This window comes from Aulonocara sp. 'chitande type north' Nkhata Bay, linkage group LG4 (genome assembly GCF_057382095.1).
Source record: "Aulonocara sp. 'chitande type north' Nkhata Bay isolate Kocher_YH1m ecotype deep benthic linkage group LG4, A_spYH_male_GT1.1, whole genome shotgun sequence".
In the NCBI taxonomy this organism is placed as follows: Eukaryota; Metazoa; Chordata; class Actinopteri; order Cichliformes; family Cichlidae; genus Aulonocara; species Aulonocara sp. 'chitande type north' Nkhata Bay.
The window spans coordinates 3,666,233-3,683,502 of NC_141347.1; the positions used below are offsets into that span (position 1 = coordinate 3,666,233).

A 17,270-nucleotide genomic window follows, 5' to 3' on the forward strand; every position below is an offset into this window, starting at 1 on the left:
GACTTTGTTCTGCCTCGCTGCTTAATTAAAAAACTAGTTTAAGGTGTCCTGCACATGTGATATATATTTTTCCCTATATGAAGCCATTTTTTTAAACAAAACTCAAAACAGAGCCAATTAATCTTTCAGTCATTTATAACCCCCCCCCCCCCCCCCCAAAAGAAAATCCCACATGCATACTACCCTTTCAAATGTCTGGCTCCGCCTCTGCTTTTGTGACAAAAATAATTCATAATAATTCAATTTAAATAGGCCCCGGGCAATAGTCTGGAAACTCCGGCGATGACGACGTGCAACACTACAAAAGCTGAAAGTGAAAGTAAAGATGCCAGAACGAATCAGCATCTCTCCAAGGTAGGCAGCAAAGAGCATTCTTCATTCTAACTGTGTGTTCAGTGTGTGTCGCTGAAATTGGGTCATCTTTAGCTTTTCTGCGAAATCGGTGTTGCGCGTGTTCAGTTAACTGGACATAGACATGTGGCTGAGCAGTAGCGCTGTGACGCCTGTCAAAGTATCTTGTGCGCAGTGTGACGAGCGAAAATAATGTGAAATTTGTGCAAAGTTGGTTCAGGCATATAATGTGTGCGCCGTGAGCAGAGCGCGTTTTCAGAATAAAGAACATGCTTGAGTTCTAGGTCAGCTGTTATCGATCTGTCGATACACGCACACATCCGAGGGGGTAAATCAGAAACAATCATCCGACTTCAGAGTGTTTTAATCCCGTCGCCGTTCACCGTTAACGATAGAAACACGTACAAAGAGCGGATTCGTGGGTATCATGCCTGCGTGACCAGTAGCGGTTTTTGATACGGGCGGTGGCCCAGGGGTGCATCGTGGTGGAGGGCCAGCGCATTTTAGGATCGGTTTTCTATCGCCCTTTTGTCGGGAGTAAGGGCGCCCTCCGCAATGGCGTGTCCAGCGGGGTGGCCTGGGGGGGCACAGGCCACCCCCCAAACCAGACTGGCCACCCCAGGTGCCACCCCAAAGGCAAAACAATAAAATTCAATCAAATATCAAATGTCCGATTATGTTTTCACGGTGACGCTCAGATATCCGAGTGTAAGTGAATGCAGCATCGCTTCTGCGCTATGCGCATCACGTTAGCAAAGGTAGGAGAGCCAAGCGCGAAAGATTGCACTGCAGGAAACAATTTTTCGGTGAAAGAAAATGAGGACAGAATAAATGTCCCGGTAAGTAATATTAAGTTTGTTGAGTTTAGTAAACTTCGGTGAAATTAGAATACCAAGGAAAAAAATAACACTTAAAGAATTATTGCAGCTGTGGAATATTTCAGACAGTATGCTACTGAGGGCAGCTAACATAAGAGTTATGCGTTATAAGATATAATCTAAGTCGTAACATTGCTGTATGGAGCTGCAGATTTGGTTGCAGGTTAACATAGCTGGACTGGCCATCGGGCATACCGGGCATATCCCCAGTGACTTATTTTTTATTTTTTTTGTAATGGCATGAACAATGAGAGGTGGTGGATTGGCCAGATGCAGGTCGATGTGTAGAAATAACTCCGTTGTTTGGTGGTGGCTATGACGGGGCTTCCACAGAGGCAACAGGTGGATGAGGGAAGGGGAGGCAGGAGGAGAGACCCGAAGCAGCCACCAGTCCGAGTGTCAGGTGAACTGAACTTCAGGTAAGAAGTTATGACCTGCAGTCTATCTGGGTCAGATATAATCCAAGTTTAGGTGGAGTTTATTTTCGTTGTGCTGACTTTTTACCGTCAGTTGCAATAACTCATACTGCGTTCTAGCCAGCTTGGAGTTTTTATACAGCTGGGTGGATGCTATGATGTTACTGATAGTGAACTTTATTTTATTCATAAGGTTAGTAGAGTTGCCAACGGCTCCTTAAAAAAATGGAATGGTCCCTCATTCAGAGAAAATATTACACGTTTCGTATTGAGCTGAGAAGAGACGCAGTTTGTCCCGGACTTTAGCTAGAATGGAAAAAAGACACAAAGCTGGATTTATTCTGTCGTTATGCTGCACAGCTGCCTCTTCTCTCATTCTCTCCCCTGCCTCTCCTGTTGCTACTTCAATCATGAAACTGATCAATGATCAGCTGATCGGCTTTTCTCTCTTGTTTATCGCCCACTTTGCGCCAGAAAGAGGAAACCAGCAGATGTTGCGCTAAACAACAGCAGCACGTTTAAGCTTGATCGGCTGTTGTTAGAATGTATTTAATATTAATTTCTAGTATCAGCTGATGTTTGCTGGAGCCACAGCTGTAAAGCTGCTGGTCATGATGTCTGTTTGGAGATGTGGTGAGAGGGAAACATGAAGATGAAACCAGGAGATGTCCTTCCTGAACCATCAGAGCTGAACAGGTGATGGAGAAACAGGTTTACCTTTTAGGTGACATGAATGAGTTGAAGGGAAGTTATGAACTGTTTCTGAGAGATAAATAACACCAGGATCCTTTTTTATGTAGCTGACAGCTGGTAACTGTGCAGGGGCGGGTCTAGCAAAGTTTTGCCAGGGGGCCAGGTAGGGCATTAACAGGGAAAGGTGGGCACAAAGAAATACTTTTCTTTCTTATTCTCATTTAAAATACCTAGTTTTTATTAAATAATTATCTAAATCTTACAACCAAAGTTTTTATCTGACGTAAAATGTATAGAAATCATACATATACCAACAAGACTGTACATCACTGTCACAACAGGGTTTGTTTTCAGTCAAAGTCTTTATGGCTTTACTACCTGGTGGGTCGGTCTGTAGTAAAAATGCCCAATTTTTTTGTCCCAGTCCAGCCCTGCAGGTTAATACTGGCAGTGTCACCATGCCAGCTGACTGTATTTTATCATCAGCCAGTGTTGTTCTTTATCAATATTACCAAAGTTTACGATAAGGCAGCATAGAAAGTATTTACTTGCTTTCAGGTTTCATTCAAATGTTAGTCTTTTCAGTTGTTTCCCCACTTTTTTCCTGTTTCACAATCAAACACCAGTTTGTGAGAAGATTATCTTCTTTTTTTAACAGGCAGATAAAGTTTTGCATTGGCTAATTTGTCAATTGTTTGTTACAAATGTTCGTATTTTAATTTTCAAAAATGTTTTTGCCCAAAACATATGTGCACTATATGTCAGTAAAAATACTATGCAAATATTGCTGTCCTTGACTGCTGAGTAAACACTGACAAAGCACTGATTGTATCTCTTGTACTTTATCAATGCAGTATCTAAAAACTTTGCACCGTAGTGGTTAAAATCTCATTCTAATAAGAGTTAAAAGTGCATTTGGTTATTAGGTTTATAGGATTATTGAATTATGGTTAAGGGTTGGTAGAATTTTTTTTTAAAACATTATCTGCCAATTAAATCTGCCACCCTTCTCCAAATCTGTGCCCCTACCTGGCCCCCCCACCAAAAATTTTCTAGACACGCCACTGGCCCTCCGTTTGCGAGGTGCGCCTGCTGCTTGCGGCACAGGGAGGAGAGGGCGGGTCGGCGGGGGAGTCTCTGGCTGGAGCAGCATCTAATAACCAACAAACACGAAAACACCAGACATCATGATACAGACTTATAATTTGCACCGATGTTTTTTCGAAATTCTGCGTGCGAAAAGTGAGCGTGAGAGCCCTCGGTGCGCATGCTCGCTGCTGAAGTCAAAGTAAACTTTATTGTCATCTCCGCTCCATACAGTCCAGAGACGAGACGACGCTCCAGTTACAGCAGTGCAAGTAAACAAACAATAAATATAAGAAGAGTAAGAAAACAAATATACACTTTAGGACTCGGGGTAAAGGGATCAATAACAATTTAAAATTTATAATTTACAGTTTGATGATTTAAAGTCTCACACACACACAACCCGTCGAAAGGGGCGGGGCCGACTGCTTCCAAATAGAGCGCATTTCATTCCTAATATTGTCAATCCAAGCCCATTATGTATTCATGATTTCAAGGGCATAGATTTGGTTTTGGCATTGGTGGGGACGGATGATTCAACCACCGAACCCTGCCCTGTTTCTTTTTTCCTTTTTGTTTTTGCTTCTTAATAAAAAGAGGAGAAATATACTTGGTACATATGTTATTCTACATGCTTTTAAACCATTTAAAATCACAATTCATAGTTTTATATGTGAATTATATAATGTTAAATTACTATTAAACAAATGACTATTTTAGGCTTTAGTTCACTTCAGCCATATTCCATATAAATCAGGTATAAAAATAGCTTCAAATACAGTCATGACAATAAAATAATATGACTTTAAGGACTTAACAACATTACTTCAGTTACACCAACATCTCTTATTAGCACTAAGGGAAGACTGAATGACCTGCTGGGTTTTGTCCATAAAACTACTCATCTCAGATGACCACAAAGTAAAAGATCTCTCAGCAAAATTATGCAACATTTTAGGCACTACTGCCCCGATTAACTCAGTGAGCTGGGATGTTTTATTCTAAACATGAACTACTGTTACAGCAACAGACATGGACTACTGGTGTCCCACACAACAACTCAATGTCCACTATGTGAAGCAGCCAAACACATGCCTGCTCCTCTCGTTAACTGAGATAAACTGCTGGCATATTGGTTTTACATCTATACTGTCCAGCCTCTCCTGGTGGACACACAGCAGCATTGTTTAATCTCATTCGAGTCATTGTTAACCTTACCCATCTTTTTAGTCTTCTGAGAGCACTGAAGCTTCTTACAGCCTCAGTACCTGCGTTTTATCCTCAGATTAAAAGTATTATTCTGTGCTTGATGTGCCTCAGCTTTGGCCCTGGCTCCTCCCCTCTGACTGCACTAGGACATATTGTCATCTGACAAAATAACACATGGATTCGTGCCATATAAAAAGTGAGACATGTCAATTCAGATTCTTTGTCAAACATACACTAATGAATCAATTTACATCAGCAGCCTAACAATTGTCATGATAATAAATACTAGTTAATCTACAGCACCAAATCATCAGTCAGTCACCTGTGAGCTCGCCTCTCCACCTCTGTCCGAGCTACAACATGGCAGAGCTGCCTCTGTCACCTGATGAATAACAGTGAGACACTCCACATACATGCAGTCACACATGTGCTTCAAATACAGTCATGAACCATCAAGTCATCATTTCACCTGTGTCACCATTACTCTCTGAGCTTTGTGTTGGTTGGAATATTTGCAAAATCATGACTATCTCATGACATTTTGTCTCAAAAATTAACCCTATGAATATGTCAGCACCATTAGGATGAAATTATTGTGTCACCAACATTTTAACGTTAGACATATCATTTTAACAGCCTCTGTAAACTAATATCCTGGCTGCTCGAGGCTGCAGTTTTCTCTGACAGTTTCAATCAAAATGAGAAACGCTGCTCTGAGACTGAGAGAACTAATAGTGCCGCCTGTTGTGCAGTTAGTTTCCAAAACACGTTATTCATGGTTACATACAGTTTTAGACTGATGTGGGCCAAAGCCTAGCATAGCCTGTAACGTTATTATGACACATTTTATGAGTGAACTTGGCTTTAAGTGACTTACAGGTTTCTTTGAAAAATACTTTCTTATATCCAGGTTCTTCCTTTTTGCTGCCGTCCTCCTCTCCTCCTGGCAGCGCAGGTTTGCTGCAGAGCTCCCTGAAAGGCACAGCCAATCACATTGGCCATATTTGTCACATGACGTAGGACTCCAGTAGAGAACGTAATTGAACTCTTTCTGCACCGCTGGGTGAATGAGATGTCGACAGATCGTTTTTTTTTCTTTCTATTGGGTTTGTTTTTCTTTACTCGAAGAGATCAAATTATTGGTGGGGACAATTCAATAATCGCTGAATATTGGTGGTCCATGCCAAATCTACGCCCTTGCATGATTTGAATCCTGGGTTGAGCGAAATCCCAGAAATAAAGACAAAGCGAATCTGTGAACTAAGGTGTAGGAAAGAAAAGTTCAAAGCCATCAGGTGCTCAGTTTAGAAAAAAGAGAAAAGAAGAGGAGGAGAAACGAGCAACAGATACAGGTAAGCAGATGTGTCGTTGGATAATGGCAGGTCATCCTGAAACAATGAGAATCAGAATACTTTATTAATCCCTAAGGAAATTATGTGAGTTACAGTTGCTCCAAGAAGAAATGGAAAAAATAGCAACAGTAACAGACTAAACTCCAAACAATACATTATGATACACAGTTTAATATTAATTAGTCATTGTCAGTTGTTGATTTGTCCTGTTCTCATTGTATGACGAATTATGATGGCTGTTTGGTAGCTGTTTGCATACAATGCATACTCTCTCTCTCTCTTCACATGTGTGTGTGCTTCTCTGGTGAAATTCAGTGTGGTCCCGACAACAGTTTTATGTTAATGTACAACCCTTAATATGTTTTATGTATGTGTGTCCGTGTGTGTGTGTCTTTGTGTGCGTGTGTGTGTGTGTGGGGGGGGGATGTCAGATGGAGTGTTCACCCAGGGCGCCAAACAGGCTAGGACCGCCACTGTGCATGACTATTGCCTTCGGCGTGAGCTACATACGTGGCGAACTTGGTCACCAGCATTCATGCTTCATTTTAACCTTTTACCAAGTAAGATTTCAAAACAAAGCGCAACAATTGTGAAACAAAAGTTTGATTTAAAAATTCTGTCCCAGGTACATTTCTAGGTAACAATAAGGATTCTTCAGCTGACCTGTTGCTTGTTTAGGAACAAAAGTTTATGTGATGATCGGAACCAAAATTGCGACTAATCTTTGCCTGTTACTGATCTGATTTACACAACAGACATGTTGTTGTTTAATAATAATGTTGATAACTAGAGCATGTCTCAAAACCATCTGGATAGTGTCAAGTTTACCACACTATAACATCAGCTCTTCCTGTAACTACAGTCTGGGAACATAGCAGGCAGATGCTTGAGAGGAATGCTATCCTGGAGGACTCTATCTGCTCAGCAGTCCGGGTCTGCTTTTTCCTTTTTTTTTTGTTTCATCACACCTTAAATGTGTGACTTGTTAAAAGGTGTGCATGGCAGGCAGGCTTTTCTTCTACTGTTTTCTTCTACTTCTACTGTAATAGATGCAGTGCGTGTGTTTTAGCATCGTCTTGCTATTTTTGTGCTATATTCAAGAGGCGTCATCTGGATGGGAGCAGATGTTACTTTAAAACAGGGTTGGGAAGCTCCAGGCCTCAAGGCTGGGGTCCTGCAGGGTTTTAGATATATCTTGAACACAGCTGATTTAAATGGCTAAATTACATCATCAACATGTTTTGAAGTTGAAAGAAATTTAAAATTTAGATTTTTTATTTTAAATGAGCTTTGGCTCAGAGAAAATGACAGTGTTTCAAACATCCTCAATGCAGATGCGGATCACACAGTGAACAGAGTTCACAGATAGTGATCTCTCAAAGTGTGGTGCTGAGCCCATGCACTAATATCCATTACAGGATCAACTAATTTTCAGACTTTTGGCTGAGTGTTTCGATTAGATGTACTGCAGATGATGAGATTCTGCCAGTCTTTACGTCTGAGAAGCTGTGCATTGCTCGGTGTTTTGAAGGAAGGCTCAGAGGAGGTTGGAGATTGTTACCATCATTAGGGATGGGTATCGTTTAGGTTTTATCCCATACCGGTACTTTTGAAACGGTGCTGGTGCTTAAACGGTGCTCGAATCGGTGCTTAAAGAATCAAGAACACAAACTTTGTCCTAAAACCTCTCATGTTTAGCTGTTTTTTGTAAAAAGATAACAATGTTAGCCTTTTCTGCAGCTATGGGGCATATATGGTATCACTCTTGGCTGGAAGCAGTGCTTAATCATTGAAAAAAAATAAACACCAACTTTATCCAAAAACCTCTCACGTTTAGCTGTTTTCCACTTTTTCTTTGGTCATTTTAGCCTTTTTGTCCAGGGAGAAGGGAGTATCTGCCATCAAACAAGAAGACAGCCGCATGTAACTACGACGGTGTTTGCTAGTTCACCTTAAATGCATTAATTTGATAACGTGGTTAGCCTACTCAATGTAAACTACTTGGTCTCTTCCTGTGATCTCAGATTAACCCAGAAGGTATAAAGCAGGAAGTAAAACAACATTTCCTCCTTTTGTTTCTGTAAGACAGGTAGGTAAGGTAACTTTAAACAATAAAAATTAACAGTTGAAATAAAGAACATGTTAACTTAACAAACTCGTAGGAATTGATTTAAACCAAGATGTTATATTATATAATCTGTAAAAGTGCAAAACATAAAGAAACCTGGGATAGTAGATGTTTGCCTATTGCAGACTACATGTAGGAGCCATATGAGTTGTTCCTTTTTGACTAAGTGGGTTGGTTTAAATGGACTCACTGTATTGGTGCACGGGTGTGGGGCGTGTCTCATGGGTGTGGTAGATGATAAATCTGGTTGCACTCACCTGTTCACCGCACCTGATGTTGATGAGCAGAAAGGTAGGATGAGCATGAGGCAAAACTTTCTGTTGACTGCAGCTTGAATGATTTTGATGTATTTTGACTGGAACTTGATGGTTTATGTTAGTGATGGCCAAATGAAGCTTTCCGAAGCACTGAAGCTTGTATTGAAAAACGGTTCATTACTCGAAGCTTTTCAACACAGTCCTCTCCGGTGACATCTGGTGGTGAAAATTTTGAAGAGCAGCTTGAATCTGCAAAATAAAACGGACTGCTCAATTATCACTGCTCACTCAAGAGTGGAGTTCTCTCTGATATTGGGCCACCGTTCCGTTGCTTTGAACATGTAATTGGTTTTGTTTTCTCGATTGGGGGGCTGAAAAAAATGTAATGCGTATTTGCGTAATACATTTTGATCAATAAACTTTCCCTATTTAAACATGCACTATGGTGGCCTTTCTCTGCTCATAACTCCTTGATGTTGGTAAATACAATAAGTGAGCAATATATATAATATACATATGAGAATGCACAGCACATTATGGAGTATGCCCCTGCTGTGAAGTCCTGCCTCCATCTACTTGTCGTTTAATCACTGGACAGCTGGACAGGTTCATACAAAATATTAGATTAGGCCAATTTTCCTATACATATTTTTGACCTAGGGGTGGGATTGATTGTGAACTGGAAAGGGAAAATGCTTAGGGAGCTGAGTACGGCTGCATCGTCACTGATTTGTAGAATCATTTTGATTCGATACAGGATCCGATTCAATTTGATTGGAATCTGGAAAGTTTTGCCTCAGTCAGAAATATTACAAGTCTGATCATTTAACAGTATATATCCATAATTTCGTATCTATTAAAAGAAAGCTGACACATGTGAGACTTAATTAGAGATGTAAACAGAGAGTTATGAAACCTGCAGCTGCAGAAGCCAGCGGGGAAAAAAAGAGGCAAACACAGCGCGGACCCGACGACGCATCAAAATCTGACTCTGACGCGTCGGGTCCGCGCTCTGTGTTCACGTTTGTATGCAGAATCCGTAAACCTGCTCCCAGTTACTGTTTTAGCTGCATGGTGTTTGACGACATGTTGTGAGGTTTAACCTGAGATGCTGGCGTTTCAGGCATGATAACGTTAATTTACAAATCGACACGGGATTTTAATGAATCAATATCACTTTATTCAATTTAGCATGGATTGTAATCAGAAAAGCGATAATCAAAACCCACCCCTAATCAAGAACTTGCAAAGTAAAAACATGATCAATGTAAGGTAGCCCTTTTGTTATTTACAGTTAACAAGAGGATTAGTGTTACTGTGCGCTGGCTGAGTCTGTTTCTTTTCTTAGAAATAGTTTCTCCTGCCCTGGAGAAAATCCACTTGCATGGAACAGAAGAGGCTGTGGAGTGCAGGAACTACACTGCAAGTTGGTAGATATGCAGGTATTCCTGGGTCCTGCAGACTATCACCTAAAAACAATAAACAAAATGATTTTCTAAACTGTAGCAATGTCATGTACGTATAGTGTCAAATACATTTTTGTAGTCTTCATCAGCTTTAATTCACATGGAAGTGTTCCTAAAGTCATATGCTGTAATGATATTTACATTATGAAAACATGATTTTGGACATTTCAAGTTTTTCACTTCGGCAGATAAAATGAATTGAGCAAAATCAACTCAAAATATTTCCACACGCCAGAACGTCCTCTCTTCCTCGCTGGCTCCATATCTGTCAGTAGAATGATCACCTCGTCGCTATCTGTCACCATCAACACACTCCACGAATCCCGTGGATGATTCACTTCCTTATATCTGTTTGAATCAGGTACCGAAGCAGTTACGTGCGTAATGAAGCTTCGGACGTCACTGGTCACGTGACTTTTGCCAAACGAAGCAAGCCTCGACACAGTGCTTCTGAACCAGTGTGTTGTTTTTTTTCGACACACGCTCCGGAGCGTCAGCTTCAAGCGGGCCATCACTAGTTTATGTATATTTGTGCACTAATTGATGCCATAGGCCAAACTGTGTGTTGGCATTGTAATTAGTGCAGTTATTGGTGAGTTGCAGTTATTTGTTTGTGCAATCTGTGCATTTGTTTAATAGTTAATCCCATGTGCTGATTTATATATTGGACAGTTGCATGTGGAATAAAAGGAGCAAATGATACAGAAGTGTATTTTATGCATTTATTGTTGTGCGTCATCTGTGTCCTCATGTTTAGCCTGCCGCGGCCATTGGTTGGAGGAGCCGCAACAAATTGTCAACAGAAAAGTTTGTAGGTTTTATTGGATTATTTATATATAGATGAGTTTTATAGTTTGCTGTTGCCTTTGTCCATGCAGCTTTTAGACGAAGCCTTTGGCTACACACAACAGATTTCTTTCAGGAGTCTTATTCCCGTTAGGTTTCAGCAGTACAGCTGCACTAGGCGTTGTACTGATTTGCTTTCTAGGTATTGTGCATCAGGCGGCTGAAGCCATTGGCTTGGGAGTACCGCCGCAGTTTGTGTTTAAGACAGTTTGTCTTCCTCACAGCTGACAGTATGGAGGTACATAAATACCCACCGCTAGTATGTACGGAAGACTAGGTTGAGTTAGGTTTAATAGGCAGATAGTGGGGGATATTGCTCCTGTTAATTGTGTGTGTCCAAGGTTTATTGAAGGGAATGTCATCAAGTTGATGTGTTGGAATCAATATGTGTGGCATAGTTGCAGTTTAGTGTTTGGATTTTGTAATGTTTTGAAAAAAATGGAGACACGCCAATTAATACAATGTGGTGATGCAGATGGAAAGAAAAGACAGCTTCAAACAGAACGTCACACTAAGATTAATAAAATTAAAAAGGTCATAAAGGTTAAAGAATTAAAGCAATCTGAAGATAATGTTTCCACTGTTCAGGCTCAGTTAGAGAATTTGTCTGTGTTGCTTAATGAGGCAACTCGTCTGCATGAAACCTTGCTTCCTTTGCTTCCTCAAGAGGAGCAAGAAAAACAAACTGCTTGGTTTATAAGTGTGCAAGCACATAATACTGAGTTTATGGAAGAGATAAAGAAATTGCTTCATGATGCAAAGGGAAACCTGAAGAGTAGAAATCAGGTGTCTGAGCTTGATTTGCCACATTTAAATCCACCTGGTGTTGAGTCTTCTGATGTATTACCTGCTGGAAATGGTTCTGGTGCTTCTAGGCACGCCGGGAATGTTGGTAAAGGTGCTGCGATAGATGATGTTAATCCAAGTGATAGCGTCTCTAATGTTGCAAGCAGAAGTTGTAGGAAAAGTAAATCATCACTCAGTGGCTCAATGGTTTCATCTGCCTTGTCAGCACACATAACGGCAGAGGCTGACATGGCTGCCCTTCTTGTTCGACAGAGGTTGTTGAAAGAAAAGCATGCTTTGGAAGAACAAGAAACACAGCCTAAGAAAAGAAAGGAGCTGCTTGACTTAGAAACTGAAATAGCAGCCTCAGCAGCAGAGGTGAATGTTTTAAAAGCTTCTGAAATGTCCCGAGTCTCAAGTGCTGTTAATGGTAAATCTGATGGAATGAATTCGTATTTAGAACGAGAGCAGGGGCGTTTAGTCGTTTTTAAATCCCAATGCTCCGACGTTCAAGCCTGTGTTACCAGAGCAACCATATCAGGGTGTCGATGCAAGTGATCATCAAGCACATGTATTGGATGTGAGGCCCGAGGTTAAAAATACTTCTCAGCCTAAGGTTGTTTCGTTGGAACAGTCGGAGACGAAGTTATATCAAGTATTTCCAGGTGCAGTTTCGACTACTCGGATGATGTCGCAGTCTCACGCACAATCGAAACCTCTTACACATACAGTGCAAGGTGGTGAGGGTTATGATCATCTAGTCAGTTTTGAAGAAACAAAATGAAATGACAACTTTACTGGCTGAGCAGCAGTCTCTGTTTTTGCTACCAAGTCGTGACATTCAGTTATTTGATGGCGATCCTTTGCAATATCAAACATTTATGAGAGCTTTTGAGCACATGGTGGAGAGTCAAGCTCACAGTGCTAAGATTTGTTTATATTTTCTCGTGCAATACACTAGAGGCCATCCCAGAGAAATGGTCCGAAGCTGTCAGTATATGCCTGTTGAGTATGGATATGCTAAAGCTAAATCTTTGCTCCAAGAGAACTTTGGCAATTCGCTGAAAATTGCTGCTGCCTACATTGAAAGGGTCAGTAAATGGCCACCTATAAAATCTGATGATGTGAAGGCTTTGCAGGAATATGGGTTTTTATTAAGGCAATGTTGTAATGCAATGGGAGATGTTGAGTCCTTGCATGAGTTGGATGTCTCTGCTAATATGCAAGCAGTTATAAAAAAAAAAAAAGTTACCCTATAAGCTCAGGGATAAATGGAGGAATGTTGTCTGCGATCTGCAGGAGAGGTTTCAACGTAAAGTGGTTTTTAGCGATGTTGAGTTTGTTGAAAGGCAAGTTAAGATCGCAAGTGACCCATTGTTTGGAGATATACATGATCCTCCGACAGCCACCAGAAAAGAGGCGAGGAATGGTAAGTCTCAGTTTTACCCTAAGGCTAAGCGGAGTAGTTTTGCTACTACAGTGGCCAAGGTGGAAGGGAAGATTGAGGCGAGAGAGTGGTTCAGTTGTGACCAAGGTTTGCTTGTTTTGTGGAGCAGGGCATATGTTGGATTTGTGTCCTTCATTTGAAAGAAAGTTGCACTTTGAAAGATTATCTTTTTTGAAAGAGAATGGCGTGTGTTATGGTTGTCTGCGCATTGGGCACAGAAGCAAGGACTGTAGGAAACGTCTCTTGTGTAAAGTCTGTAAACAGAAACACCCCACACTCTTACATATTCACTCCAAGCGGAGGGAAAGTGTTGCAGTGCAAACTATAGGAGGGGGAGAACCACCAGATGAAGGTCCTTCATGTGCTGTGCAAAGCAGTGGTGTTACTGGGGCCAGTGAGTAAAATAGTGCTCTGTCCATAATACCCGTTAGAGTGAAGGCCAAGAAAGGTAATCAGTCACTGATAACCTATGCTTTCCTAGATCCTGGGAGCCCAGCTTCATTTTGTACTGAAGGGCTCATGAATAGGCTGAATCTTTCAGGAAGGAAAACTGGCATTCTTTTGCGGACAATGGGTCAGGAGAAAATGGTCAGTAGTTATGTTGTTTCAGATTTTGAAGTAGCTGGTTTGGATTTAGATCACTACTGTGACTTGCCTGACTTATTTACTCAGAAAAGCATGCCTGTTCATCAATGTAATATTCCTCGACAGGAAGATCTCGATAGATGGCCACATTTGCGCTATATTAAGCAGGGCTCTAGACTAACTTTTTGCCATGGGCGTACCGGTACGCCTAACTTTTTAAAGTTAGGCGTACCGGTACAAAAGTTAGGCGCACACAAATTTTATAATTGATATAATATGTGTTTTTCTGGATACACTGTGCTTTTTCAGCATTCAAAGATTGATGACACCGTGTCAGAGCACTGGCTATGAATTTCAGAAGGATCAGGCCTTAACAGAAAAGTTAGCAATAGTTCTTTTCCTATTACAGCTACATCCACTTCTGTCGTGCCTAGGCTGCTCACTAGGGCTGGGTATCATCACTGATCTCTATAATCCATTCGATTCCGGTTTTCAAAGTCCCGATTCGATTCAACTTAGCCTCAGACAGTCAGAAATATTATAATTCTGATCATTTATCAGTACTGACTTTATCAGAATTGTGAACATCACAGCAGATGCCTTTGTGTGAAAGTAACTGAGAATAAAACACAGAAAAACATGAAGGAGATTTTCCTGGTCTGGCTTTTTATAGCAGATAACCTTAAAAATATTCTACAATGTTCTGCATATAAAGTTTAAATTTCTTCAGTATTGAACAACAGAAAAAACAGGCTTTCTTGTCCGAGGTCATTTAAGTGACAAAAAGAAAAAGACAGCAGCCACAGCGCTGTAAACAACGGTAGACTGGTGGGTAATAAGTGAATGAATAACTCAGAAAACAGAGATTGGAGACGGGAAACTGTTCTTGAAGTACAGAGAGAGATAGAGAGAGAGCTAGCTGTGCATGAAGTGTGATTTTTTTTTTTTTTTTTTTTTTTTTTTTTTTTTTTTTTTTTTTTGGAAACGATGATTTATTGATTTTGTCAGAACAACACGAACAGCAACAAGTCAGCACAGCCAAGCACAAAAAAAAAACAAAAAACAAAGCAAATGCAGGTATATGAGTTACCAGTACACACGCCTGGGACAAAATATGTAAAGCGTTTTACATTCGAAGTCAAGGGAAACAATAAAAAAAAAAAAAAAAGGGGGGGGGGGGGAAACACAGACATTAATCAGTGTGTTTAAAAACAAACTGCGAGTCCCCTTTATGTAATAGCACAGTAAGGTCATGAGGTAGGTGATCAAGCAGAGGCTGCCATATGCTACAGAATGCATTACAATTGCCCTTTATGATGGCACTGAGGCGCTCCATCGGCAGCACCCTGAGCAGTTCTCTGTACCACTGTGTAACAGTAGGGGGCCGTCTCTGAATCCATTGAAACAGTACACATCGCCTCGCCAAATGTAAAAGTTTACTTAACAAAAGCATCTGTACAGAAGACAGAGAGAGCCCTTCTATAGATAGACCCAGAACGAACAGCATAGGGTTCAGTGGGATCGTTCGGTGGAAAATAGAGCAAAGCTCTATAGCAATATTCTTCCAAAATCTAGTAATTAAAGGACATTGCCATATGCAGTGGTAATAGGTCCCTACAGCCGTATTGCACTTCACACAAAGAGCAGAAATCTGAGGGTGAATTTTATTTAGGAACTCCGGCGTACGCTGTAGTCTATGTAAGATTCTGTACTGGCTTTCCTTTAGTCTGTTACAGGGAAACAATTTCATGGCAGATCTGAAAGTTTTGGACCATGCTTCCGCACCAACCTGAGCTTCGAGGTCGGTTTCCCACCGAACCCTGGCCTTATCAGTGGTTATAAAGTTCAAAGACAACAATTTCCCATAACAAAGAGAAATAAATTTCTTTTTTGTAGTCATTTCCTCGTTAACTTTGAGAAGAAAGCTTTCAACAGGGTTCAAAACTGGTTGATTGGCTGGAAATTTAAGGGAGTTCACATAATGCCTTACTTGCAGGAATCCAAAGAAGTGTTTCTGTGGTAAATTATACTTAACTTGAACTTGATTAAAGGCCATAAAACTACCCCTTTCGAACAGATCACAAATAAATCTTATACCTTTAGAATACCAATCATCAAATATATTAATGCCAATACCCGGGGGGAAAGCTTTATTCCTAGTTAGAGGCTGCAGTGCACTAGAGAAACCTCTTCTTCCGACGTGGGCAGTAATATTACGCCAAACCTTTAAAGTGGGCATCAAGACGGAATTAGTTCTGACACCAAGAGGGAGGTCCGCCAGGTCAGTGGATAAGAGACTAAGAGGTGAGAGAGGGTCACAGCACCAGGCATCTACCGATGGTTCGCCCCGGTGAAGGAAGGAATGTAACCACCCTGAGATTATTTGTGCATGGCAAGCCCAGTAGTAATATAAAAAGTTAGGCAGTGCCTGACCCCCCTCATCCGTGGGCAGTTGTAAAATCTGTATCTTTAGTCTAGATTTCTTCCCACGCCATATGAATTTAGAAAGACATCCCTCAATCTCTATGAATGTTTTTCTGTTGATCCTGAGAGGCAACATTTGAATGGGGTATAATATTCTGGGTAGCACATTCATCTTGATTAAACTTATTCTACCCGTCCAAGACAGGGGGAGGTCAAACCACCTATTGAGGTCATTCTTGATTGAGGCCACAATCGGCTTGAAGTTCAACTTGTACAACTCCGCTGTGTCTGCGGACACCCTGATACCTAAATATGTGAAACCTGTGGTCGACCACCTGAAAGGGAAATTAGGAGGAGCGTCCCACCTCCCCCCGTCACCCAGTGGCAAAGCTTCAGATTTATCATAATTTATCTTATACCCTGAGAAGAGGCCAAATTGGTTGATGATATGTGTCAGTGCAGGAATAGAAGTTTCTGGCTTAGTGAGAAAGAGCAACACGTCATCTGCATAAAGGGAAATCCTGTATTCAGTATTCGACAAGGTCACCCCACAGATCTCAGGATCAGTTCTTATAGCCTCTGCCAGTGGCTCCAAAGCAAGTGCAAACAACAGGGGAGAGAGGGGGCATCCTTGCCGCGTTCCCCTACCCAGTGGGAAGACATCCGAGACCGAGCCATTAACCAAGACCCTTGCAGCTGGGGCCCCATACAGCAGTTTGACCCACTTGACAAATTCAGATCCCAAACCAAACCTGTCCAAAACATCAAATAGATACTCCCACTCCACCCGATCAAATGCTTTCTCAGCATCCAAAGAGATCGCAAGAGCCCTATAATTGGCGTTCTGAGAGAACTGCGCAACATTTATGAGTCGGTGGACATTGGAGCGGGAGTATCTATCCTTGACGAATCCCGTCTGGTCAGGCTTTATCAGAACCGGCAGAACCTCCTCCAAACGTCTGGATAAAATTTTGGACAGAATCTTACAATCCACACTAAGTAGACTAAGTAGGATGTACACAGATCCGCGGGTTTATCCTTCTTTAAGATCAGGGATATATGGGCAAGGTTTAGGGTGGGTGGAAGCACGCCCCTCTCAAGATGAAGTGTGATTTTAATAGTCGTGGAAGCAAAACAGCAAAATTCATGACGACATTGATCAAATGTGAAGCGCAGTTTGCTGCTTCTTTTGCTGCTGGCTCGGTGGATTTTGGTTGGAGAGACAAAACCTGCAGCTCAGAATCGGCGCAAAAAGACGTAAACACAGCGCGGACCGGACGCATCGGGATCGCTGAGCTCCGACAGCGTGTCCGTCTACGGGCCGTTGGGTGAGAAAGCCGAGAAAG

The 17,270-nt window shown here is 41.4% G+C and overlaps 1 protein-coding gene across 1 annotated transcript in view; it reads left to right on the top strand.

Moving 5' to 3' along the window:
* Positions 1-309: 309 nt before the first annotated feature.
* The window catches only part of LOC147331765 (uncharacterized), a 52,492-nt gene continuing 35,531 nt past the window's right edge, over positions 310-17,270 (top strand). Inside the window, exon 1 of the mRNA XM_086287984.1 lies at positions 310-354. The gene's annotated coding sequence lies outside the window, so the exon portion shown is untranslated. The remainder of the gene's footprint in view (positions 355-17,270) is intronic.